Source organism: Orcinus orca, chromosome 9 (genome assembly GCF_937001465.1).
Source record: "Orcinus orca chromosome 9, mOrcOrc1.1, whole genome shotgun sequence".
Lineage (NCBI taxonomy): Eukaryota > Metazoa > Chordata > Mammalia > Artiodactyla > Delphinidae > Orcinus > Orcinus orca.
In genome coordinates, this window is record NC_064567.1 from 45,699,846 (window position 1) to 45,724,558 (window position 24,713).

At 44.6% G+C, this 24,713-nt stretch overlaps 1 protein-coding gene across 3 annotated transcripts in view; it reads left to right on the forward strand.

Moving 5' to 3' along the window:
* The first annotated feature begins 3,406 nt into the window (after positions 1 to 3,406).
* Positions 3,407 to 24,713, forward strand: part of NOD1 (nucleotide binding oligomerization domain containing 1) — a 112,143-nt gene continuing 90,836 nt past the window's right edge. For 2 of the 3 annotated variants that reach the window (XM_033428323.2, XM_004269945.4), the window contains exon 1: positions 3,410 to 3,887. The gene's annotated coding sequence lies outside the window, so the exon portion shown is untranslated. Of the gene's footprint in view, positions 3,888 to 24,713 lie in introns of all 3 variants that reach the window. The other variant, XM_033428325.2, reaches the window with a different exon arrangement.

The window sequence follows — 24,713 nt, forward strand, 5'->3', positions numbered from 1 at the left end:
ATATTCTATCATATGTGTATAACGATTTGTTTATCCATCCATTGATGGACATTTGGACTGTTTTCACCTTTTGACTATTGTGAATAATGCTGCTATGAACATGTGTGTACATATATATTTTTCAGTACCTCTTGTCACTTATTTTGGGTTTATACCTAGGAGTGGAATTGCTGGGTCATATGGTAATTCTATGTTTAACTTTTTGAGGAACTGCCAAACTGTTTCCCGCGTTGGCTGAACAATTTTACATTCTTACCAACAACATATACACTTTTTTAAAAGGAAATACTTAAGGGCAAACTTAACCAAACATGTGTAAGACTTGTATACTGAAAACTACAAAACACTGATGAAAGAAATCAAAGATCTAAATAAATGGAGAGGCATACCATGTTCATGGTTTGGAAAGCTTAATATAATAAAGATGTCAATTCTCTCCAATACAGGTTTAACACAGTTCCTGTCAAAATCCCAGCAAGATTATTTTTCTAAAATTTATATGGAAAGGCAAAGGAATTAGAATAGGTAAAGCAACTTTGAAAAAAAAAGAATAAAATGGTAGGAATCCATCGACCCAATTCAAGATTGTATGGTATTGGCAGAGGGATAAATACACAGATCAATGGAACAGAATGGAGAACCCAGAAATAGACCCACACAAAGGTGGAGAGGTAATTTAATGGAGGAAAGATAGCTTTTCAACGGTGATTCTGTAGCAGCAATTGGACATCCATAGGCAAAAGTAACAATTATAATAAAATTAACCTTAAGTCTCATTTCAAAATTAACTCAAAATTAACTCAAATGCCTGACATAAAACTGAACTTTTGGGGAAAGAAAGGAGAAATTCTTTAACATCTAGGGTTTTTCAAAGAGTTCTTAGACTGAATACCAAAAGCATGATCCATACAAGGAAAAACAGAAGCTAGGGAGCATCAAAATTTACAATGTTTGCTCTGTGAAAGATCCTATTAAGAGAATGAAAAGACAAGCTTGGAGTGGGACAAAATATTTGCCAATCACATATCTAACAAAGGGCTGTTATCTACAATACATAAAGAACTTTCAAAACTCAACAGTAAAAAAGCAAACAATTGAGTTAATAAATGAATAAGACAAAGAGACATTCCACCCAAGAGGAGACACAGATGGCAAGTAAGCACATAAAAAGGTGTTCAACATCATTAGCAAATTAAAACTATAATGATACACTACACACCTATCAGAATGGCTAAAATAAAACATTGTGACAACACCAAATGCTGACGAAGGTGTTGCGAAACTGGATCACTTAGACATTGCTGTTGGGAATGTAAATGGTCCAGCCACTGTGGAAAAGAGTTTGGCTGTTTCTTAAACTAAACATGCAACTACTATATGACCTATCAGTTGCACTCCTGGACATTTATCCCAGGGAAATGAAAACTTATGTTTGCATATAAACCTGTAGTTTAATGTCTATAGCAGCTTTAGTCATAATAGCCAACAACAGGAAATAATCCAAATGTTGTTTAACATGTGAATGGTTAAACTGTGGTATCCCTGTGGTAATACCATGAAATACTACTCAGTAAAAAAAAAGAAAGAACTATTGATATATGCAATGCCCTAGATGAATCTCCAGAGAATTATGCCGAGTGAACAAAACAATCCCAAAACAAGATCACAAAATCCTGGTACATACCGTGTGCTTCCATTTATATAATGTTCTTGAAATGACATATTATAGAAACGGGGAACAGATTAGTGATTGTCAGGGGTTAATGAGGGAGTGGTATGATAAAACAGGGCAATATGAAAGATCGTTGTAGTGGTGGAAGTGTTCTGTATTTTGACTGTACCAATGCCTACAGCCTGGTTCTGCAAGATGTTACTATGAAGGGAAATTGGGTTAAGGGTATAAGGGTCTCTCTGCATTATTTCTTACAGCTGCATGTGAATTTACAATTAGCCCAAATAAAAAGTTTAATTAAAAACAAAAATAACTATGAATTTTTTAAGTGATGGAATCAGTAGAGAACAGGAGACTATTAAAAATGACCAAGAAAATTAGAAATAGAACCAAAACACTCTTAGAAAATATATTATTGTTGAAATTAAGAACTTAAATGGATGGTGTATTGGTTTCCTATTGCTGCTGTAACGAGTTACCACAAAGTTAGTGGCTTAAAACAACACAAATTTATTATCTTACGGTTCTGGAGGTCAGTAGTCTAAAGTGAGTCTCAATGGGCTAAAATCAAAGTGTTAGCAGGACTGTATTACTTCTGGAGGCTCTACTGGAGAACCCACTTCCTTGCCTTTTCCAGCTTCTAGAAGCCACCCTCATTTCTTGGCTCATAGACCCATTCCTCCATCTTCAAAACCAGCAACATGAGGCCAAATCCTTCTCAGGCTGCTATCTCTTTAGTTCTCCTTCTTCTTCCTCCCTCTTCCATTTATAAGGACCCTTGTGATTACATCGGGCCCATACCAATAGTCCATGATTATCTTCCCATCTCAAGGTCAGCTGATTTGCACCCTTAATTCCACCTGCTACTTTAATTCTCCTTTGCCATATTCACAGGTTCCAGGTGTAGGGAGTATTCCGCCTAACACAGATGAGTAACACAGCGGGGTTGGAATAGCCACAAAAGAATTGATTGATGGAAAGACAACTGAGAAGTTATTCAGAATGCAGCCAGAGAAACAGGATATGGAAAATATGAGTTTAAAAGATATGGAAGATAAAATCCAGAATCCTAGAGAAAAGAAAAATTTTGTAATTTTTCTACCAGAGGTTCCTGTAAGGGTATAAACTGGAGGAATTGGTATCTTTAGCATCTCTATATTGGAGCTCACAAGTTTGCACAAGGTAGCCCATCAAGTTTACGTTTGCAAAGTTTCGCTTTTGAGTTACGAACAAACTTTTATCAGAAGGCAGCCTTTGATGGTAATCTAAATATTCATGAGCATATGTGGTCATGTGATTGAATGTACTCTAGTGTGAATGTGACAACTTATTTATAGCATCGTTATGCCTTATGTAGATTCTCCATTTAAAACGTTTAAAAAACATTTTATTGCGAAAGGTATTAGCATGTTAAAAAGTCCCTTACAGGTCTTCACAGCATAATGTATAGACTATAAAACGTACACTGCCAAGAAGAGATTTAAGGACATGAAGAAAAGCTTACATTTTAAAAAGTGTAAATCGAAGTATATGGTCTGTCGTAAAAGGCTTGATGATTTTGAGCTACTTTTCACCGGGGAGCAGGTGTCACGTTTTAACGCGAGTTTCACCCGGGAGCACTTGTTAACGTTTTAACAGGCGTTTCACCATCTTGCTCAGGTGCTGCTGCCTCCGGTTGGCTCATTTAAGGGGACGGGCCTAGGCTCGCGGAGGCGAAGATCGAGCTGGCGTCTAGTTCGCGATGTGTCACCCCTGGGCGAGCTCTCAGGCCTGCCCGCTCGGCCTGAGCGGTGGCGTGGCTGCTCTGCTGGGGCAGGGACCGCCCCTCTCGGCTGCCCCGGGCTACTTTCTGCGCGCCGCCTCTCCCGGCTTCCCCCGCCCGGTCCGGGCGAGCGGCCGCCCCGCCGACCCCGACTCGCTTGCCCGGGCCCGGCCTCGCCTTCCCCGCGCAGGCCGCAGAGGCTCGGGGCGCGGCCACAGGGGCGCGGCCTTCGCTGCGGTCGGGCCAGTTCCCGTTCCCAGCCGGTGCCGCGACTGCTCCCTCCCCGGTCCTGGTGAAGCTGCGGGCGCCGCGCGCTCCCGGCCCGGCGTTCCCCAGTCTCGGCGTTCCCCAGTCTCAGCGTTCCCGCTCGCGCCCTCCCGGCGCATCAGGCTCTCGCTCCCTGCGAGGTCTGCTGCTCCCTGCTGCTGCGAGGTCTGCGCACCTAGCGACCAAGTAAGTCCTAGCGACGGGGGTGGGTCGCGCGGGGCACAAGTTTTCTGGGGTCCTGGGCGCTGCGAGGGAGGAGGAGCAGGGAGGCGTCATCCTGCGAGCGGACGGGATTCAAAGCTGCTCTAGAAGAGCCCCGGGTGGAGCAAGGCGGAGAAACCCGGGAGTTTGTGGCATGCCACGAAAGTTCGGGGGGGATGAACTTCAGTGTTAGGGGAATCGTTTATCCCACGGTGGTCCGGGCAGAGTTTCTCAATCCTGTCTGTATCTTAGAATCACCTGGGGCGTTTGTAAAATTCAGATGCCCAGGCTGGATCTATCAGAATCCCTGGGGGTGGGACCCAGGCCTCTGTATCCCCAGCTGATTCCACTGTGCGTTCAGCGTTGAGCAACTATGACCAAAGTGTGGCTGCCAAGAGAAGGTGGAAAGGCCGGCAGGGGCCTTGATGGAGTACAGCCTGCAGACGGATTCGGCTGCTCCCAGTGTCTTGCGTGACCCTGGGGAGGGGGCAGTGGACTTCCCTCCAGCTTCCTGAAATGCAAAGAAGGGAAATGAGACAAGGCTTGGCAGGGTGGCCTGAACAGTGTGTTCAGAACAGATATGCAGCCTCAGATATGCATAGAGTCTTTTGGCATATTGTGAAAAACAGAAGGATTGCCAGATCACGATGCCCCTTTAGTTCTGCTTTCTGGGAAATGCCTCCGTTGTTGGCCTTTAAAATTAAGTTGCGGGAAGCCAGTAAACCCATGGCCTTAACTACTGGGTTTTCTGCTTTAAGGATGAAGCCAGCTGTGCTTGCCACAGGGTCGGGTTTGTCGCTCCTAAAAGCCGCCTATCTGAGATTTCCCACATCCAGGGAATAGTAACTCTAGTTTGGATATTAGGAGTGCACAGGATTTATCCTGTTCTCACCCTGGGGACAGATAGCTCTAATCTCAGCAAGTGGGGCCACTGGACGAGACACAGACTTTTACTGCAGATAAGAAAGGTGGATTTAAAACAAATGACAACCTAGGAGAAGAGAGGGCTTCCAAAGGGTCTAAGAAGAGTAGATTGTGTTTTTGTGTAATGAAGAAATTCAAGTTCAAGCTTTGGAGCCCATCAAACCTGTGCCCCGATTCAGATTCTGTCACTTCTGTGATGCGTGACCATGGGCGTGTTATATGTGATCTCTCTGAACCCCTGTTTTCTTTCTCGTAAAATGGGGATCTAAAGAGCTCTGTCGTGAGGTTAAATGAGATAGGGTGTATCAAACGCCTGGCACGGCGGGTGGCACGTGGTGGCTGCTCCATCAGTGGCAGTTACTAGCCACTGCGGTGGTGATCTGTGTTCAACAGTTGTTTATTTAGTACAGCCACGGTGAGGGAGAGTGGCCAGTAGTTGCTCCATTCCCCTGTTCTTCTCCTGCCCTGCTCGGGGGAGGGCTCTGTAGCTCCTTCCCCCTTGGGCACCGTGTACTTTGCAGTCTGGAATTTCAGGCCACCACCCTTTCCCCCAACAGGGCTTATTGATGGCTCTGGAATACAGTTTTACTCCATGCGATAGGAATGAATTTCTTGGCAAAAAAAAGTGGTCCTTAATCTTGAGACTTCCTCCACCCCACTGCCCCATATATCAAAAAATGGGCTCCCCCAAAGCTGGGCTGTTTACAGGGCCTCAGAATTGACATGGGCACACACAGATGACTTTCCTTTTGGCAGCATCCTCAGGCCGTGCCCCGGTTGTACCTGTTTTGCTACTGACCCTTGGCCTAGGGGCAGTGAATCCTTCCTAGATGATCAAGAAGTCAGGAATTTGGAGAAGGGAGGACCCACATCCTACAATTGTCAGGGGGTATCCCATATCCCAGCTTGGTCCCACTCTGTGTGTCACTGATGATCACTTTGATAGTAACAGCAGCACTGTTTATTTTAGATTAGACATTAGAAATACTATAAACAGTGATGCAATGTAGGTATAAAGATCAAGTGGTTTTTCTTTTTGCGGTACGCGGGCCTCTCATTGTTGTGGCCTCTCCTGTTGCGGAGCACAGGCTCTGGACGCGGAGGCTCAGCGGCCATGGCTTACGGGCCCAGCCGCTCCGAGGCATGTGGGATCTTCCCGGACCGGGGAACGAACCCGTGTACCCTGCATCGGCAGGCGGACTCTCAACCACTGTGCCACCAGGGAAGCCCTCAAGTGTTTTTTTACAGTGCTATCGCTAACTTGCCTAATGAGAATATCAAATTCTTGTCTCTTCTTATCCAAAGAAAAGAGTTCAATGTTTACTCGATATTTAAGACATAAACCTAGGATTTGAGGTTTATATTACCAGTTCCTTCTACGATTCTTCTTTTTTGGGGGTTTGAGGCAAGGTGAAATTTAAAAAGGTAAAGTTTATACTTGTGCTGAATTTTTGTCAGGCAGAAGCTGTAGGTATTTTGCAGGTTTCTGGAAGTCCTGTTTCCTTTTATCTTCTGGGCAAAGTCAGTTGAGTTTAATACAAAGGGCTTCCTTTCATCCATCTATAGGGTCCAAAGTTGTTTTGAGGGAAACTCTTTGGTGCATCAGACACTCAGTGACAGCAAGTGTTTTTTTCCAAACTTGACTCTTGTAGTAAGAGGAGACTAATCATTGCCATTTCAATTAATTGATGGTTTTTACTCAGTGCTAGAAAGTTTGTCAAAGCAAGACATTCTGGCTTGAATTCTTATTTATGTATTTTATCTAGAAACTGCCACAGACCAAACTGTGGGCAGACATTTTGGTGCAGAGTTGACCAAGACAAGCTCACCACCATCCCTCCTCCCCTTCACCATCCTTCCACCCTCTGGAGCTGAGCCAGTGAGGCCTGGGATGCTTTTATTCTGAGGGGATCTTACCTTGACCCTCAGAAGGGGCACAGTGCCCTAACAAGGGGTCTGCCTCTATAGAACTGTAACCAAGAGTGGGGTCTGACTGCTTGCCGTTCAAAAGCCATTAAAGAGGCCAGGTTGGTGGAAAGGAAAGTTTGCTTTGTTTTGGATGCCGGCAACCGGGGGAGAGGGCGGACGCCTGTCCAAAGGCCGACTCCCCCCGTGACAATCAGAGGGCAAGAGCTTTTATAGACGGGGGTAGGGGGCTACATGCAGAAACTGTGCAGTCAGCTCTGACAGTCATCTTGAAATTGGTCACGTGGTGGTCTGACCAGTGTCATTTTGGTTGTTTTAGGTACAGTTAGTCTTCAGTTGCAGGGTCGGTTTGTTTTCATTTCTTGAGGCCAGTTCACAGACTTGTGGCAGCTTATGTCATGGCTACAGTAAGATCACCATGTAGTTAACTGCTTTCACCAGGTGGGCGTTTCAGTATCTACAAGACAGCTCACAGGAGATGGCTCAGAATATTATCTACAGCCCTTGAGGAGGAACTAAAGGTCCTTAACCATGCTTAATGACTAAACTACTATTATTTAGTCTTGTTGGACTGTTTTCCTTTGCTTCTGCATTTTCTTGCTTCTCTGATTAAACTAATTCTTTAGATGAAGTTTTTCCACACACAAAAGTCAGGCAGAGGACGTGGTAGGGAAGGACCATAGCGTCCTGCTCCGTTTCAGAACCAGCAAGGCAATTTTGTGTTCTATTATACTTAATTAAAATCATTTAGAGTACTCTAGTAAGCTGTCACTTTGGTATTTTTTTGCTGAGTAGTCATTTTTCTTTAAAGAAAACTATAGTTTTCTATGGAACTGATGAATAGGTCAACATGAGGGTCCAGGTAATTTGCAAAGCACCAGATCAGCACCAGGTTTTGGTAGGTTAATTTTTTAATTAATTTTTATTTTTGGCTGTGTTGGGTCTTCGTTGCTGCGCACGGGCTTTCTCTACTTGTGGCGAGCAGGGGCTACTCTTTGTTGCGGTGCGCAGGCTTCTCATTGCAGTGGCTTCTCTTGTTGCAGAGCACGGGCTCTAGGCGCGCGGGCTTCAGTAGTTGTGGCCCTCGGGTTCAGTAGTTGTGTCTCACGGGCTCTAGAGCGCAGGCTCAGTAGTTGTGGCGCACGGGCTTAGTTGCTCCACGGCATGTGGGATCTTCCTGGGCCAGGGCTCGAACCCTTGTCCCCTGCATTGGCAGGCGGATTCTTAACCACTGCGCCACCAGGGAAGCCCCTCATGTTTTATTAAAATATTAACCTGGGCCTACCAGGTGGTACAGTGGTTAAGAATCCACCTGCCAATGCAGGGGACAAGGGTTCGAGCCCTGGCCCAGGAAGATCCCACATGCCGTGGAGCAACTAAGCCCGTGCGCCACAACTACTGAGCCTGCGCTCTAGAGCCTGCACGCCACAACTACTGAGCCTGCGCTGTAGAGCCTGCACGCCACAACTACTGAAGCCTGCGCACGTAGAGCCCATGCTCCGCAACAAGGAGTAGCCCCTGCTCCTCGCAGCTAGAGAAAGCCCGTGCGCAGCAACGAAGAGCCAACGCATCCAAAAAAAAAAAAAAAAAGCCAAAAACCATGAGAAGTCACCACTACTATATCTTTGTATCAGGGTGTTGATACTGACTCTTCTCTGTGTCATTCCCACAATACAGGTTAGGGACAGAAAAGAGTTGGGAGGATGGAATGACTGGGTAGATATTTTCAGAGTCGCACTTAGCTGGGTAGGGCAGTCACATATTGCTAAGGAAAACCCCTCCATGGTAGCAGAGCTGGGACCGATGATGATTTACGTGGGAAAATATTTGTGTTGTTCTAATTCCCAAAAGATGAAAGTCTAGTGACTAAGAACTTCCCGTGCTTCATTTTAACACATTCCCCAGTTGCTATCTATGACCCCAAACCAAACCTTCTAGAAGGAAAGGAACTGGGTGGAAAGCTAGGCTTTTCTTTGGGGATATCCTAACTCCTTGTGATTCAGGACAGCAGGCCCCTTCATGGAGAGGGCCATTCCTGGACTCCACTTAACAAGGCCAGTGTTTTCCATTAATATGAATTCAGGCATGTTGATGATTTCAAGTGGAGTTACTAGATCTATAACAAATATTAGGCAGGACTTAAATGGAGGAGACCATGGACTTTGGTGTCAGAGCTGGGATCAAGCCCCTGCTTTGTTCCTTAACTAACTGTGTGACTTCAGCCAAGATAGTTAACCTCTCCAACCCTGTGTCCTCGTCTGTATGAAATAGTTTTAGTCATTCTTGCCTTACAGAGTGGTTTTGAGTATTTGATGAGATTGCTGCTGTGAAGTGCTCGGCATACCACCTGGCTTTCAGGAAATGGTAATTATGATGATTGGGTTCAAGTGCTGGTCTTGCCATCTCCTAGTTGTGTGGCTTTGAATAAGCTACTTAACCCTCATGAGCCTCAGTTATTCCCTTTTTGCAGATAGAAAAACTATCAATGCGGAAGGTTTGGCTTGAGGCTTTGATGAAATGAAATAAAGATGCGTCTGATAGCAAACACTTACATAGATTTACAATGTACAACACTGGTCAAAGGGCTTTAGTTTTTTTTTGTTGTTTTGGCTTTTTAGCTCACTTCATCTTCCCAACAACCCTATACTGTAGTTATCGTTTCTCCTGTTTTACAGATAAGACAGTTGAGGCTCAATGAGATTAAATAACCAGCCCAAAGTCAACAGATTGTTAGTGCGGCACCCAGGATTTGAAGCAGAAATCCAGGTTCTAACCACTGAACGGGACTCAGTGAGTGTCCCTCCCTCTCTGCCCACCTCCCCACCCCTATGCTTGCCTCCTGGAATTGACCCACAGATGTGCTTGTGCTCTTCGTAGAGCTGTCCTTCTGGATACAAGGCCCTTCCAAAGAACCGCCTGCCTCTGCCTGTTTATGGAATGAACACGGGAACACCCGCACACCGATTTATAACATTTAAACCTCAACCATTGCTTACACTGGGTGACCTAATATCCACTCGGGGTGGTGGTGGTGATACTGGTGTTGACCGACTTTATTACAGTGGATTATGATGTTTATTTTTGGATAAATGTCATCTCAGTGCACTGAGATTGTTAGCTTGGGTGTGATAAAACACAGGCAGACATTCTGTGTTTCTAAACATATTCTAAAGCATTCACCCAGACAGGTGTGCTGGGTATTTGAGAAAACAGAAACCAGGCCTGGAATTTCCCAGGATGGGACTCGGGTAGACATGACAGTATTTAAATACACCCCATTGAAAATGCAATGACCTGTTCCAAGGACACTACCTTTTTAAGAAAATCCATACTCATCTCCCTTCTTCTTTACACCCCAGTAGGTTTTATGTCTTTTGGAGCTCTGGCAATCTTCCAAGAGGCCTGTGGAACTCAGAGCCCAGAAGAGGGAATTCTCCATTGAGTGAATTGTGGGTGCTTTAGCATTTCTGATAATGAGCTGGTAATTGTTTTCCTGGCTTTCCCATGGGTATGAAGTGCTCTGCTTGCTCCCCAGCCTGGTGCTGCAAGCTGTCAGAGAGCTATTTGTAGCTCCTGGTTCCTCCTGGCTCTTTGGAGCTTTAGTTCTTCAACACACTGATTGAACAAATATTATCAGAGACCTCGCTGGTGCCAGGAATCTCCCAAGTTTTGGGGATACAGCAACGAATGAATCCAGGGGCTCAGCGCCTGGCCAAATGGAATTTGCTGGCTACTGGAAGAGGAAGGGGCGGTACACACAAATACATAGTTATAAATGGGTTAAGTGCTGTGAGTGAAAATAACAGTATGTATGTCATGAGACAGATTATCAGAGCTGTGCTAGGATTAGGGGAGTCTGGGATCTGCTCCTCCAAGAATGAGCCTTTTCAACTAGTTCCTGGGGATGAGGAGGGGTTAGAGCATGCGAGATTCGGGGAACAGCACGGTTGAAGGCTCAGAGGTGGAAAGAACAGGGTGTATTGAGGAAGTTACAGTGAGGAAGGCCAAGCAGAGCCTCCTGGGCTGGGAAGGATTTGGAAATTTATTGTAAAGGACAGTTGGAGGCCTTGAGGAGTTCCCACCGCCGCCTTTTCTCGATGTTAGTAATCTACAAGAAAAAGATAATTAACAACCCCTACTTGTTAAGCTTTATAAACCTTGACTTAATGTGAGACAATTAATGGAGGCAGAAATTATGGTTTTCAATTTCTAATGAAGGAACCGAAGCTCAGAGCAGAGAAAAGATGGCAGAACCGGGACGCAGAGCCTGGTCTGCCTTGCCCACCGCACCAGCTCCGCGGTTTTTGGGAGTGGATGTGTGTAAGTGCGTGCGGGCCGGCCAGGCACCAGCATCCTTCAGCAGGAGCCTCGGTGGATGCACGTGGGTGGAGTCCGGTCCTTCCTGGCTCCTTGGAAGCAGGAACACAAGGGCCCAAAGAGCAGAGGCAGGCTGGCTGCGTGGGTGTCAGAGTCTGCGGATAAAAATTCTGGGAATCCCCTGGCCAAGGGAAAGGGCTTTGGACAGTTTTTCATGCTTGTCTGTTTTTCTCTGGCTTTAGCCCCAAAGCCCTGAAAGAGGTGCTTTCCCCACTTTGTTCATCTACCAGGGAATTTGCATCCACTTAAAATACCAGGGTGTTAGAAAAAAAAATTCTTTGTTTGGAGCTTTCGGATCACAGACAAAGCCTCTTGCTGTGGGACGCCTGCATTACCCCCTTTCTGCTCACTCCTGTGAAGCTGTCGTGAGGTCACAGAGTGAGAGGCCTGGCAGGTCACGTGTATCTTGGCTGTCGGGGAGGGCCTGCTCCCCAGGGTGTGCCGCCTCTGGGAAGAACTTGGCATCTTCTCAGTCTCCCGGTGGCCCTCGGGAGTCCCCTCCTACACATCCCAGGTACCATCTGGCCGAGCTCCAGGTAGATTTGTGTCCCAGACAATAAAAGTCTCCTGTTAAGCATTTGGCCAGCGATCAGCTGAGTGTTTATTCGTTTGAGGCCAGGTTTCAATTCAAGCCTCTGAGGTGACTGAAGTATTTTGTTCTTGTAAATTGCCTTTCATTTGAGAAGCTCCAGACACTTTCTGTGTCCGTCCTCAATGCCATCTCCAGACATCCTCTGGCTTCCGAACCTGCCCCTTCCGTAGAACTTTCTTCTGCGGAAGCACTTAAACTCTTAAATAGAGTTCCAGGTCAGGGTTTCTGATTCAAGACTCTGTTGTCTTCTGTTGGCTTTTTTTATTAAGGTATTTTTATTCACTGGGCCCTCAGAGATGAATACCGAGCAGGGTGTCTTTGGAACTTTGTTTTTCAAAGCCTGGGTAACACCAGGAAAATGTCAAACAGCAATTGTATATCAGCCCCATAAGGCACAATGGAGGGCATTGTCACAAAACAATAGGTGATTATGTACCAAGAGAATGTATAGACTATGCTCTGGAAATTGAGAGCTGGGCTTTGGTTAAACTTTTCAAGGCAGCTGCTAACAGAAAAGTCTTAGAACAATAGAAAATATTGGTGCCTGCAAATCCGAATTTATCTACTAACGAACTCGGCCAGTGACGCTCCCTGTGTGAGCCCGTGAATTCTGGAAATCCACATATTCGTTCAATGAGCATTAACGAAGCTCCCGTTATAAGCAGTGTGCTGTGCTAGATTCATTCATGCAGCATTTTTTAATCTAGCATCCTCTCTGTGCTGGGGATACGGGGACTAACCAGATGGACGCCATCCCTCACAGGCAAATGCCGGGCCTCAAAGATGAACCAGACAGAAGCTCCAGCCTGCACCACCCTCTCCTTCGTCATGATAAATACTTGCAGTGTGACCGTGTTGGGCTAAGTGTCATCTAAGTAGTAAAGTTAACTACCACATCCTGTGAGAGTGGTGGGGATAAAGTACCGTGGGAATTCCCAGTGGGGAGAGAGGGACTGAGGGGAGGAACATGGTGAGGCGGGGCTCCTGCCCATCTGACAGGCGCCAGTCCCTGCTGCGGGGATGGGGTGAGACTCTCGGCTGCTGAGGGGGCTACCCTAACCAGAAGGAAATAAAAGAGCATTTGCCTCAGTGCCAAGAGACCTGGGACCTAGCTCTGGTTGATCCAGACAAGTCTTGGCCTTGCCTAGGGCCTCAGTTTCCTCATCTCTAAAATGGGGGTGTTGGACCGTACTCTTTTCCACTCCAGAAGTCTGTGGTTCCAGCAGAGAAGGGAGGGGCTGGCTCTGCGCACACTCTGAATGGGGTTTCTTGACCAGAGGAGATACTGGGCTCTGAGGATGTGGAGTCAAACATTTGAGTTCCCAGAAGGCCTGAAAGGTTATCTGCATTCCATCAGCCTCCACCCTACCCCCACCCCCACCCCCAAGTGCTCACATCGTCTGTCTGCATTCCTGCGCTTGTAGTAGGCAAGGTGGCAGAGTCTGTATCTGGAGTTCAAACTGTGGTGCTTTCACAAGAGAAAAAAAGGAGATTGAGAGATGGGAGAGAGGGAGAGAGAGGAGATATTGAGAGGACAGACTGCCTTTTCGATCTGCTTTGAAATTCTGAGGGATTATGTGCTTTCAGATACTTGAAGTAAATGAATATTAATGGAACTTAAAAGCTTCAAATGACTGTAGCCTCATCCGTCTGCTAAATTTTTTCCAGAGGGGGCTGTTAGTAGTTTTCTGGAATGGCAGCAGCATACAGGACTGGGCTTGTTTTCCAGGTTAAGAAATTGAAACCAAAACATGAAAAATGAATAACCACCCCCCTCCCAAAACCCCAAACCTGAGAGAAACAGGGCTCCATGAAAGACCCCTTAAAGAATGGCAACTTGAGTTTGTCTAGTTTCTGAAGCCTGGAAGCAGAACTGAGCTCGTGTTCTGTGGCTTACGCAGCAGGGAAAGTAGGACCCTGTTTGAGTTGACCCATTGTGTGTGATCTCTGTGCAGTTCTATCAGTATTGTATAAAAACGTGCTTGGTCTTAGCTTCCTGTTCAATTGCTGATGGGAGGTGTTGGCCCACCCACCTCATTGTTGGGCAACTTGAAGCAGGGTGGAGGCTTCCTGTCCACATGATCGATGTCAGCAAACGCGCGGTATAATTGTCTTCCTCACTGTAAGACTGGGCTGACACTGTAAGACTTCGCCAAAATGAACCTTATTCCAGAGAGAAGTCACTTCCTCGAGGAGCGTCCAGATGTGTTCGACGCTGTATGTGTTCAGGTTACGCAGGGGTTTGTGATCAGGTTGGCAGAGCCTATCTTTTTAAAATTTTTTTTTAATTTTTAATTTTTTTTGCGGTACGCGGGCCTCTCACTGTTGTGGCCTCTCCCGTTGCGGAGCACAGGTTCCGGACGCGCAGGCTCAGCGGCCATGGCTCACGGGCCCAGCCGCTCCGCGGCATATGGGATCTTCCTGGACCGGGGCACGAACCCGTGTCCCCTGCATCGGCAGGCAGACTCTCAACCACTGTGCCACCAGGGAAGCCCCTGGCAGAGCTTATTTTTGTTGGCATTTTGCAATCTGAGGAATGTCATCCCTGAGGTAGGCAGGGAGGGATGGCTTTATTTTACATTATCTTAAATCTGAATTCAGTAAGTAAATAGCAATGATCAATTCCTATTGTCCAGGACTGCGGTAGACAGAATGTTTTTAGAAGTCCATATCGTGCATGGCAGATGTGGCTCTGCCAGAGATGGTATTTGCTGGATAGACTTTAGCCATAGGATGTGGTTTTAGCAGAAGGGAAGGGAGAATCTAAAGTGGTTTCCTTGGTAACAGTAGCCACTTAGGTGGGGAGGAGATATTGGGTGGAAAGTGTGAGGTACCTTTGGCATCATCCATCACTCGGGGTCAGAATGTTACACAGAAGGCAGTTGAGCCCATATTATTTTAAAGTGTTCAGAAGCTTGCGTTACATGAAAGGAAATACAAGACAAAGGAAATGAAGAGACCTTTGGTAATTATGGAGCACTTTTTTAATGTGGTATTGCCTAAGCTCCTAAGGTTTAAAAATCTACTTGAAAGTCAGTTCTGTTGACTCTTCTGCTCCATTCTGTTTCTGTAGGGCTTGATTTTTCACCTTATTTCGAACCAGGTTTAGTGGCAATACCATGAGTTGACGGACTCCTACTAAACCGAAGGCATCCATCAGCTTGATTATGATATTTCACCAAATCAGGAGGAGTGTTCCGTTTATTGACGGGCGCACAGAAGGAGTCATACCATGCCATCAGAGTTTGTTTGATTTTAATGGATTGTCGTTTAGTTTAATGGGGACTGAGCGTTTTTTCCTAGGAGGGTGAGCTGAAACTCAAAGTTCCCTAACAGATGGTGATTGCGGAGAAGGTTGCATTGAGCTGCCTCAAGGTTTCCTAAGATGCCCTGATGAATAAAAAGGCTTATTTAAAGTTTAAGTAACTTTGAGTATATATTCTTCTTATAAAAAATTAAAACATTATGAATAAAAGTACTATACCAATCCTGGTGCCCTTCCTTCCCTGTCTGGAAGTAATCTCTCTTCTCATAAAGTATGTCTTCTTCCAGATATTTTTCTTTGCATCTATGTTCATAGATGTATACTTGTAGAAAATGTATACGGTTTCGCGTGTCTGTAGGGAGACAACATGGGCAAATTATATGTGTTGTTATGCTCTTTCCAAAACTTGTATTTTTCAAATGACAATATGTCTTGAAGATCTTTCTGTCGGTACATGGAGCTCCACCACATTCTTTTTCATCGCTGATCCTGTCTCTTTAGCTTCTATGGTTCCTACTGGATGATTCTGACAGAAGTGGTGGTGGTGGACTGGGCTGAGGTTCTGATGTGGGACAAGAAGCTGGGTGGAGTGAGGTGACGGGGACCTGGGACCACAACAAGCAGACTTGGCCACCTCAGTACAAATGGTGAGAATGTGTGGCTTACCCTTGTGCCTTTTTTCCCCCCTTTAAATAAATTAGCATTTTCTTGTATAGATTACTTCTAAGTCTGAGGTAGGTAGGAAATGAGGCTTCATTTTAACTTAACTCTTAATTCTAAAGTCGGTTTTACAGTATCTGGAAAAAAAAAAGATGGTAGTGACTTTATCTTTACAGTGAGTAGTCCTTTCATGTCGTGGGTCTCTGTCCTGTAGAAACTGCTGTCGTGTGAGGGCAGTGAGGGGCTGTGGCAAGCGTTCCAGCCCTCCTGCTCTGCCTTCCACCAGCCGCCTGGCGTTTGACAGCTCAGTTCACCCCTCTGGGTCTCAGTTTCTTAATGTGCTAAATACTTTTCTTGTCCACTGTTATAGTAGCTGTCGGGCTAGGCTAGGTTGTGCTGCAGTAACAGATAATTCCAAAAATCTCAGCAGCTCAAACAACAAAGGTTTGTTTCTTGTTCACACTCTATGCCCATCACAAGCTCGCAAGGGGCTCTCCTTACTGTCATTACCTGTGGGCCAGGTGGATGCAGCAGCTACCAGCTAGAATGTTGCCGGTTGGTCCTAGTGCCAGAGGAAAAGGAGAGTCGCACGCTGACAAGTGACGCACCAATGCTGAGTAACTCGTTCTGCTGCTGCTCACATGTCATGAGTCAAAGCAGATAACATCAGTAACATGTAATCCTACCTGGTACCTGGGAGGAGGATCCAAGCTATGCGATGAGCAGCATGCTTTTCTCACGGTGTTGTTTGTCAAGAAAGGGTTAGGAAAGTCTGTGAAAACTGTCCTGTGGTCAGTAAAGTCATATCCCAGAAGCTAATCCTTTCTGTATGTATAGGATCATCAACCTTTTCCTGTGACCTCCAAGGTTCCAGAGAACAGCATCATGTATGGGGATCACATTTTCAGAAATGACCAGAGCTGGGGTGGGGAACAGTCAGGAAGGGATCAGAGGCTGATGGCCCTGAGCCAGATTCCGTAGCACCTGGACACCAGCAAGGCCGGCCTTGATTCTGCTTATGTTTGTACTTGTTTCCAGCCTGTGTGAAGAAAAAGTCGGCGGCAGAAATACTTGTAGAATGGCCTGAGTACTTGGAGCTCATTGTTTAAAGAACTCTGGGTTGTCTGTCTCCGTTAGCATCTTCCACACTGTTAAAGAATGTTTTAAGGACCAAGGCTGAGATCTGTTAGGAATCTTACCTGCTGGTATTGCAATACCAATTTGCAGAAAGCTGTGTCGTTTATTTTGAAGCATATATATATGTGACTGATGACTCCCAGCAGTTGGGTGTGTAAGAAAAGAATGAAATCACGAGGCCAGTGTGGATGTTGGGAAATGAGTTTCTTGAGGTTTCTGTTCTCCATCTAGCCTCCACACCCCCTTCAGTTGGGATGGAGGCCAAATTGTCTGCTTGACCTGGGAGTCAGCATTCACATCCACACTGTGGGCAGGATAACCTCTGCACTTGGGCTCTGCTGGATGATTTTGCACAGAACAAAGCTGCTGCTGAATGGACGTGTTTGCCAGTAACTTCAGGGAACATTGAGGTGATTTCTCTTTGGGGTTTATTCTTTTTTTTTTAAACATCTTTACTGGGGTATAATTGCTTTACAATGGTGTGTTAGTTTCTGCTTTATAACAAAGTGAATCAGTTATACATATACATATGTTCCCATATCTCTTCCCTCTTGCGTCTCCCTTCCTCTCACCCTCCCTATTCCTCCCCTCCAGGCGGTCACAAAGCACGGAGCCGATATCCCTGTGCCATGCGGCTGCTTCCCACTAGCTATCTACCTTATGTTTGGTAGTGTATATATATCCATGCCTCTCTCTAGCTTTGTCACAGCTCACCCTTCCCCCTCCCCATATCCTCAAGTCCGTTCTCCAGTAGGTCTGTGTCTTTATTCCTGTCTTACCCCTAGGTTCTTCATGACATTTTTTTTCTTAAATTCCATATATATGTGTTAGCATACGGTATTTGTCCTTCTTCTGACTTACTTCACTCTGTATGACAGACTCTAGGTCTATCCACCTCATTACAAATAGCTCAATTTCGTTTCTTTTTAAGGCTGAGTAATATTCCATTGTATATATGTGCCACATCTTCTTTATCCACTCATCCGATGATGGTCACTCAGGTTGTTTCCATCTCTGGGCTACTGTAAATAGAGCTGCAATGAACATTTTGGTACATGACTCTTTGAATTTTCGTTTTCTCAGGGTATATGCCCAGTAGTGGGATTGCTGGGTCATATGGTAGTTCTATTTGTAGTTTTTTAAGGAACCTCCATACTGTTCTAGTGGCTGAACCAATTCACATTCCCACCAGCAGTGCAAGAGTGTTCCCTTTTCTCCACACCCTCTCCAGCATTTATTGTTTCTAGATTTTTTGATGATGGCCATTCTGACGGGTGTGAGATGATATCTCATTGTAGTTTTGATTTGCATTTCTCTAATGATTAATGATGTTGAGCATTCTTTCATGTGTTTGTTGGCAGTCTGTATATCTTCTTTGGAGAAATGTCTATTAAGGCCTTCTGCCCATTTTTGGATTGGGTTGTTTGTTTTTTTGTTATTGAGCTGCATGAGCTGCTTGTAAATTTTGGAGATTAATCCTTTGTCAGTTGCTTCATTTGCAAATATTTTCTCCCATTCTGAGGGTTGTCTTTTGGTCTTGTTTATGGTTTCCTTTGCTGCGCAAAAGCTTTGAAGTTTCATTAGGTCCCATTTGTTTATTTTTGTTTTTATTTCCATTTCTCTAGGAGGTGGGTCAGAAAGGATCTTGCTGTGATTTATGTCATAGTGTTCTGCCTATGTTTTCCTCTAAGAGTTTGATAGTTTCTTGCCTTACATTTAGGTCTTTAATCCATTTTGAGCTTATTTTTGTGTATGGTGTTAGGGAGTGATTTAATCTCATACTTTTATATGTACCTGTCCAGTTTTCCCAGCACCACTGATTGAAGAGGCTGTCCTTTCTCCACTGTACATTCCAGCCACCTTTATCAAAGATAAGGTGTCCATATGTGCGTGGGTTTATCTCTGGGCTTTCTATCCTGTTCCATTGATCTATATTTCTGTTTCTGTGCCAGTACCATACTGTCTTGATTACTGTAGCTTTGAAGTATAGTCTGAAGTCAGGGAGCCTGATTCCTCCAGCTCCGTTTTTCGTTCTCAAGATTGCTTTGGCTATTCGGGGTCTTTTGTGTTTACATACAAATTGTGAAATTTTTTGTTCTAGTTCTGTGAAAAATGCCAGTGGTAGTTTGATAGGGATTGCATTGAATCTGTAGATTGCTTTGGGTAGTAGAGTCATTTTCACAATGTTGATTCTTCCAATCCAAGAACATGGTATATCTCTCCATCTATTTGTATCATCTTTAATTTCTTTCATCAGTGTTATAATTTTCTGCATACAGGTCTCTTGTCTCCTTAGATAGGTTTATTCCTAGATATTTTATTCTTTTTGCTGCAATGGTAAATGGGAATGTTTTCTTGATTTCACTTTCAGATTTTTCATCATTAGTGTATAGGAACGCAAGAGATTTCTGTGCATTAATTTTGTATCCTGCTACTTTACCAAATTCATTGATTAGCTCTAGTAGTTTTCTGGTAGCATCTTTAGGATTCTCTATGTATAGGATCATGTCATCTGCAAACAGTGACAGCTTTACTTCTTCTTTTCCGATTTGGATTCCTTTTATTTCCTTTTCTTCTCTGATTGCTGGGCTAAAACTTCCAAAACTATGTTGAATAAGAGTGGTGAGAGTGGGCAACCTTGTCTTGTTCCTGATCTTAGTGGAAATGCTTTCAGTTTTTCACCATTGAGGACGATGTTGGCTGTGGGCTTGTCATATATGGCCTTTATTATGTTGAGGAAAGTTCCCTCTATGCCTACTTTCTGCAGGGTTTTTATCATAAATGGGTGTTGAATTTTGTCAAAAGCTTTCTCTGCATCTATTGAGATGATCATATGGTTTTTCTCCTTCAATTTGTTAATATGGTTTATCACATTGATAGATTTGCGTATATTGAAGAATCCTTGCATTCCTGGAATAAACCCCACTTGATCATGGTGTATGATCCTTTTAATGTGCTGTTGGATTCTGTTTGCTAGTATTTTGTTGAGGATTTTTGCATCTATGTTCATCCGTGATATTGGCCTGTAGTTTTCTTTCTTTGTGACATCCTTGTCTGGTTTTGGTATCAAGGTGATGGTGGAATGAATTTGGGAGTGTTCCTCCCTCTGCTATATTTCGGAAGAGTTTGAGAAGGATAGGTGTTAGCTCTTCGCTAAATGTTTGATAGAATTCGCCTGTGAAGCCATCTGGTCCTGGGCTTTTGTTTGTTGGAAGATTTTTAATCACAGTTTCAATTTCAGTGCTTGTGATTGGTGTGTTCATCTTTTCTATTTGTTCCTGATTCAGTCTTGGCAGGTTGTGCATTTCTATGAATTTGTCCATTTCTTCCAGGTTGTCCATTTTATTGGCATAGAGTTGCTTGTAGTAATCTCTCATGATCTTTTTTATTTCTGCAGTGTCAGTTGTTACTTCTCCTTTTTCATTTCTAATTCTATTGATTTGAGTCTTCTCCCTTTTTTTCTTGATGAGTCTGGCTAGTGGTTTATCTATTTTGTTTATGTTCTCAAAGAACCAGCTTTTAGTTTTATTGATCTTTGCTATTGTTTCTTTCATCTCTTTTTCATTTCTGATCTGATTTTTATGATTTCTTTCCTTCTGCTAGCTTTGGGGGTTTTTTGTTCTTTCTCTAATTGCTTGAGGTGCAAGGTTAGGTTGTTTATTCGAGATGTCTCCTGCTTCTTAAGGTGGGCTTGTATTGCTATAAACTTCCCCCTTAGAACTGCTTTTGCTGCATCCCATAGGTTTTGGGTCGTTGTGTCTCCATTGTCATTTGTTTCTAGGTATTTTTTGATTTCCTCTTTGATTTCTTCAGTGATCACTTCGTTATTAAGTAGTGTATTGTTTAGCCTCCATGTGTTTGTATTTTTTACAGATCTTTTCCTGTAATTGATATCTAGTCTCATGGCGTTGTGGTCGGAAAAAATACTTGATACAATTTCAATTTTCTTAAATTTGCCAAAGTTATATCTGTGACCCAAGATATGATCTATCCTGGAGAATGTTCCATGAGCACTTGAGAAAAATGTGTATTCTGTTGTTTCTGGATGGAGTGTCCTATAAATATCAATTAAGTCCATCTTGTTTAATGTATCATTTAAAGCTTGTGTTTCCTTATTTATTTTCATTTTGGATGATCTGTCCATGGGTGAAAGTGGGGTGTTAATGTCCCCTACCATGAATCTGTTACTGTCGATTTCCCCTTTTATGGTTGTCAGTATTTGCCTTATGTATTGAGGTGCACCTATGTTGGGTGCATAAATATTTACAATTGTTATATCTTCCTCTTGGATCGATCCCTTGATCATTATGTAGTGTCCTTCTTTGTCTCTTCTAATAGTCTTTATTTTAAAGTCTATTTTGTCTGATATGAGAATTGCTACTCCAGCTTTCTTTTGGTTTCCATTTGCATGGAATACCTTTTTCCATCCCCTTACTTTCAGTCTGTATGTGTCTCTAGGTCTGAAGTGGGTCTCTTGTAGACAGCAAATATATGGGTCTTGTTTTTGTATCCATTCAGCCAATCTGTGTCTTTTGGTGGGAGCATTTAGTCCATTTACATTTAAGGTAATTATTGATATGTATGTTCCTATTCCCATTTTCTAAATTGTTTTGGGTTCATTATTATAGGTCTTTTCCTTCTCTTGTGTTTCTTGTCTAGAGAAGTTCCTTTAGCATTTGTTGTAAAGCTGGTTTGGTGGTGCTGAACTCTCTCAGCTTTTGCTTGTCTGTAAAGGTTTTAATTTCTCCATCAAATCTGAATGAGATCCTTGCTGGGTAGAGTAATCTTGGTTGTAGGTTTTTCTCCTTCATCTCTTTAAATATGTCCTGCCAGTCCCTTCTGGCTTGCAGGGTTTCTGCTGAGAGATCAGCTGTTAACCTTATGGGGATTCCCTTGTGTGTTATTTGTTGTTTTTCCCTTGCTGCTTTTAATATGTTTTCTTTGTATTTAATTTTTGACAGTTTGATTAATATGTGTCTTGGTGTATTTCTCCTTGGATTTATCCTGTATGGGACTCTCTGTGCTTCCTGGACTTGATTAACTGTTTCCTTTCCCATATTAGGGAAGTTTTCAACTATAATCTCTTCAAATATTTTCTCAGTCCCTTTCTTTTTCTCTTCTTCTTCTGGAACCCCTATAATTCGAATGTTGGTGCGTTGAATGTTGTCCCAGAGGTCTCTGAGACTGTCCTCAGTTCTTTTCATTCTTTTTTCTTTATTCTGCTCTGCAGTAGTTATTTCCACTATTTTATCTTCCAGGTCACTTATCCGTTCTTCTGCCTCAGTTATTCTGCTATTGATCCCATCTAGAGTACTTTTAATTTCATTTATTGTGTTGTTCATCGTTGCTTGTTTCATCTTTATTTCTTTTAGGTCCTTGTTAACTGTTTCTTGCATTTTGTCCATTCTATTTCCAAGATTTGGATCACCCTTACTATTATTATTCTGAATTCTTTTTTAGGTAGACTGCCTATTTTCTCTTCATTTGTTAGGTCTGGTGCATTTTTATCTTGCTCCTCATCTGCTGTGTGTTTTTCTGTCTTCTCATTTTGCTTATCTTACTGTGTTTGGGGTCTCCTTTTTGCAGGCTGCAGGTTCGTAGTTCCCGCTGTTTTTGATGTCTGTCTCCAGTGGCTAAGGTTGGTTCAGTGGGTTGTGTAGGCTTCCTGGTGGAGGGGACTAGTGCCTGTGTTGTGGTCGATAAGGCTGGATCTTGTCTCTCTAGTGGGCAGGTTCACATCTGGTGGTGTGTTTTGGGGTGTCTGTGGCCTTATTATGATTTTAGGCAGCCTCTCTGCTAATGGGTGGGGTTGTGTTCCTGTTTTGCTAGTTGTTTGGCATAGGTTGTCCAGCACTGTAGCTTGCTAGTCATTGAGTGAAGTTGGGTGCTGGTGTTAAGATGGAGGTCTCTGGGAGATTTTCACCTTTTGATATTATGTGGAGCTGGGAGGTCTCTTGTTGACCAGTGTCCTGAAGTTGGCTTTCCCACCTCAGAGGCAGAGCCCTGACTCCTGGCTGGAGCACCAAGAGCCTTTCATCCACACGGCTCAGAATAAAAGGGAGAAAAAGTAGAGAGAATTTGTAGAAGTATGAAGAAAGAAAGAAAGGAGGGAAGGAAGGAAGAAAGAAAGAAAGAAGCAAAGAAGGAAAGAAGGCAAGAAGGAAAGAAAGGGAAAGAGGGAGGAAGGAAGGAAGGAGGGAAGGAAGGAAAAAATACAGAAAGAAAGAAGATACAGTAAATAAAATAAAGTATAATAAAGTTATTGAATTAAAAAATATTTAGAAAAAAAGGGATAGAACCTTAGGACAAATGTTGGAAGCAAAGCTATACAGACAAAATCTTACACAGAAGCATACACATACACCCTCACAAAAAGAGGTAAAGGGGAAAAAATCATAAATCTTGCTCTCAGAGACCACCTCCTCAATTTGGGATGATTCGTTGTCTAAAGGCGGGAAGGAAGGAAAGAAAGAAAGAACGAAGGTAAAGTATAATAAAGTTATTAAAATTAAATATTAAGAAAAAAAATTTTTTAAAAAACCATGGACGGATAGAACCCTAGGACAAATGGTGGAAGCAAAGCTATACAGACAAGATCTCACACAGAAGCATACACATACACAAAAAGAGGAAAAGGGGAAAAAATCATAGATCTTGCTCTCGAAGCCCACCTCCTCAATTTGGGATGACTCGTTGTCTATTCATGTATTCCACAGATGCAGGGTACGTCAAGTTGATTGTGGAGCTTTAATCCGCTGCACCCGAGGCTGCTGGAAGAGATTTCCCTTTCTCTTCTTTGTTCTCACAGCTTACAGGGGCTCAGCTTTGGATTTGGCCCTGCCTCTGCGTGTAGGTCGCTGGAGGGTGTCTGTTTTTTGCTCAGACAGGATGGGGTTAAAGGAGCCGCTGATTCGGGGGCCCTGACGCACTCAGGCCGGGGGGGAGGGAGGGGCACTGCGTGCGGGGCGAGCCTGCAGCGGCAGAGGCCGGCGTGACGTTGCACCAGCCTGAGGCTCGCTGTGCGTTCCCCCGGGGAAGTTGTCCCTGGATCCCAGGAACCTGGCAGTGGCGGGCTGCACAGGCTCCCCGGAAGGGGGGTGTGGATAGTGACCTGTGCTCGCACACAGGCCCCTTGGTGGCGGCAGCAGCAGCCTTAGCGTCTCCCGCCCGCCCCTGAGGTCCGCGCTTTTAGCCGCGGCTCGCGCCTGTCTCCGGGGTCCGCGCTTTTAGCCGCGGCTCGCGCCCATCTCTGTAGTTCCTTTAAGCAGCGCTCTTAAAACCCTCTCCTCGCGCACCAGGAAACATAGAGGGAAGAAAAAGTTTCTTGCTTCTTTGGCAGGTGCAGACTTTTTCCCGGACTCCCTCCCGGCTAGCCGTGGTGCACTAACCCCCTGCAGGCTGTGTTCAAGCCGCCAACCCCAGTCCTCTCCTGGCGCTCCGACCGAAGCCCGAGCCTCAGCTCGCAGCCCTGCCCGCCCCGGCGGGTGAGCAGACAAGCCTCTCGGGCTGGTGAGTGCCGGTTGGCACCGATCCTCTGTGCGGGAATCTTTCCGCTTTGCTCTCCGCACTCCTGTTGCTGTGCACTCCTCCGCGGTTCCGAAGCTCCCCCCTCCGCCTCCCGCAGTCTCCGCCCGCGAAGGGGCTTCCTAGTGTGTGGAAACTTTTCCTCCTTCACAGCTCCCTCCCACTGGTGCAGGTGCCGTCCCTATCCTTTTGTCTCTGTTTATTCTTTTTTCTTTTGCCCTACCCAGGTACGTGGGGAGTTTCTTGCCTTTTGGGAGGTCTGAGGTCTTCTGCCAGCCTTCAGTAGGTGTTCTGTAGGAGTTGTTCCACGTGTAGATGTATTTCTGGTGTGTCTGTGGGGAGGAAGGTGATCTCCGCGTCTTACTCTTCCGCCATCTTCCTGAATAGCCCCTCTGGGGTTTATTCT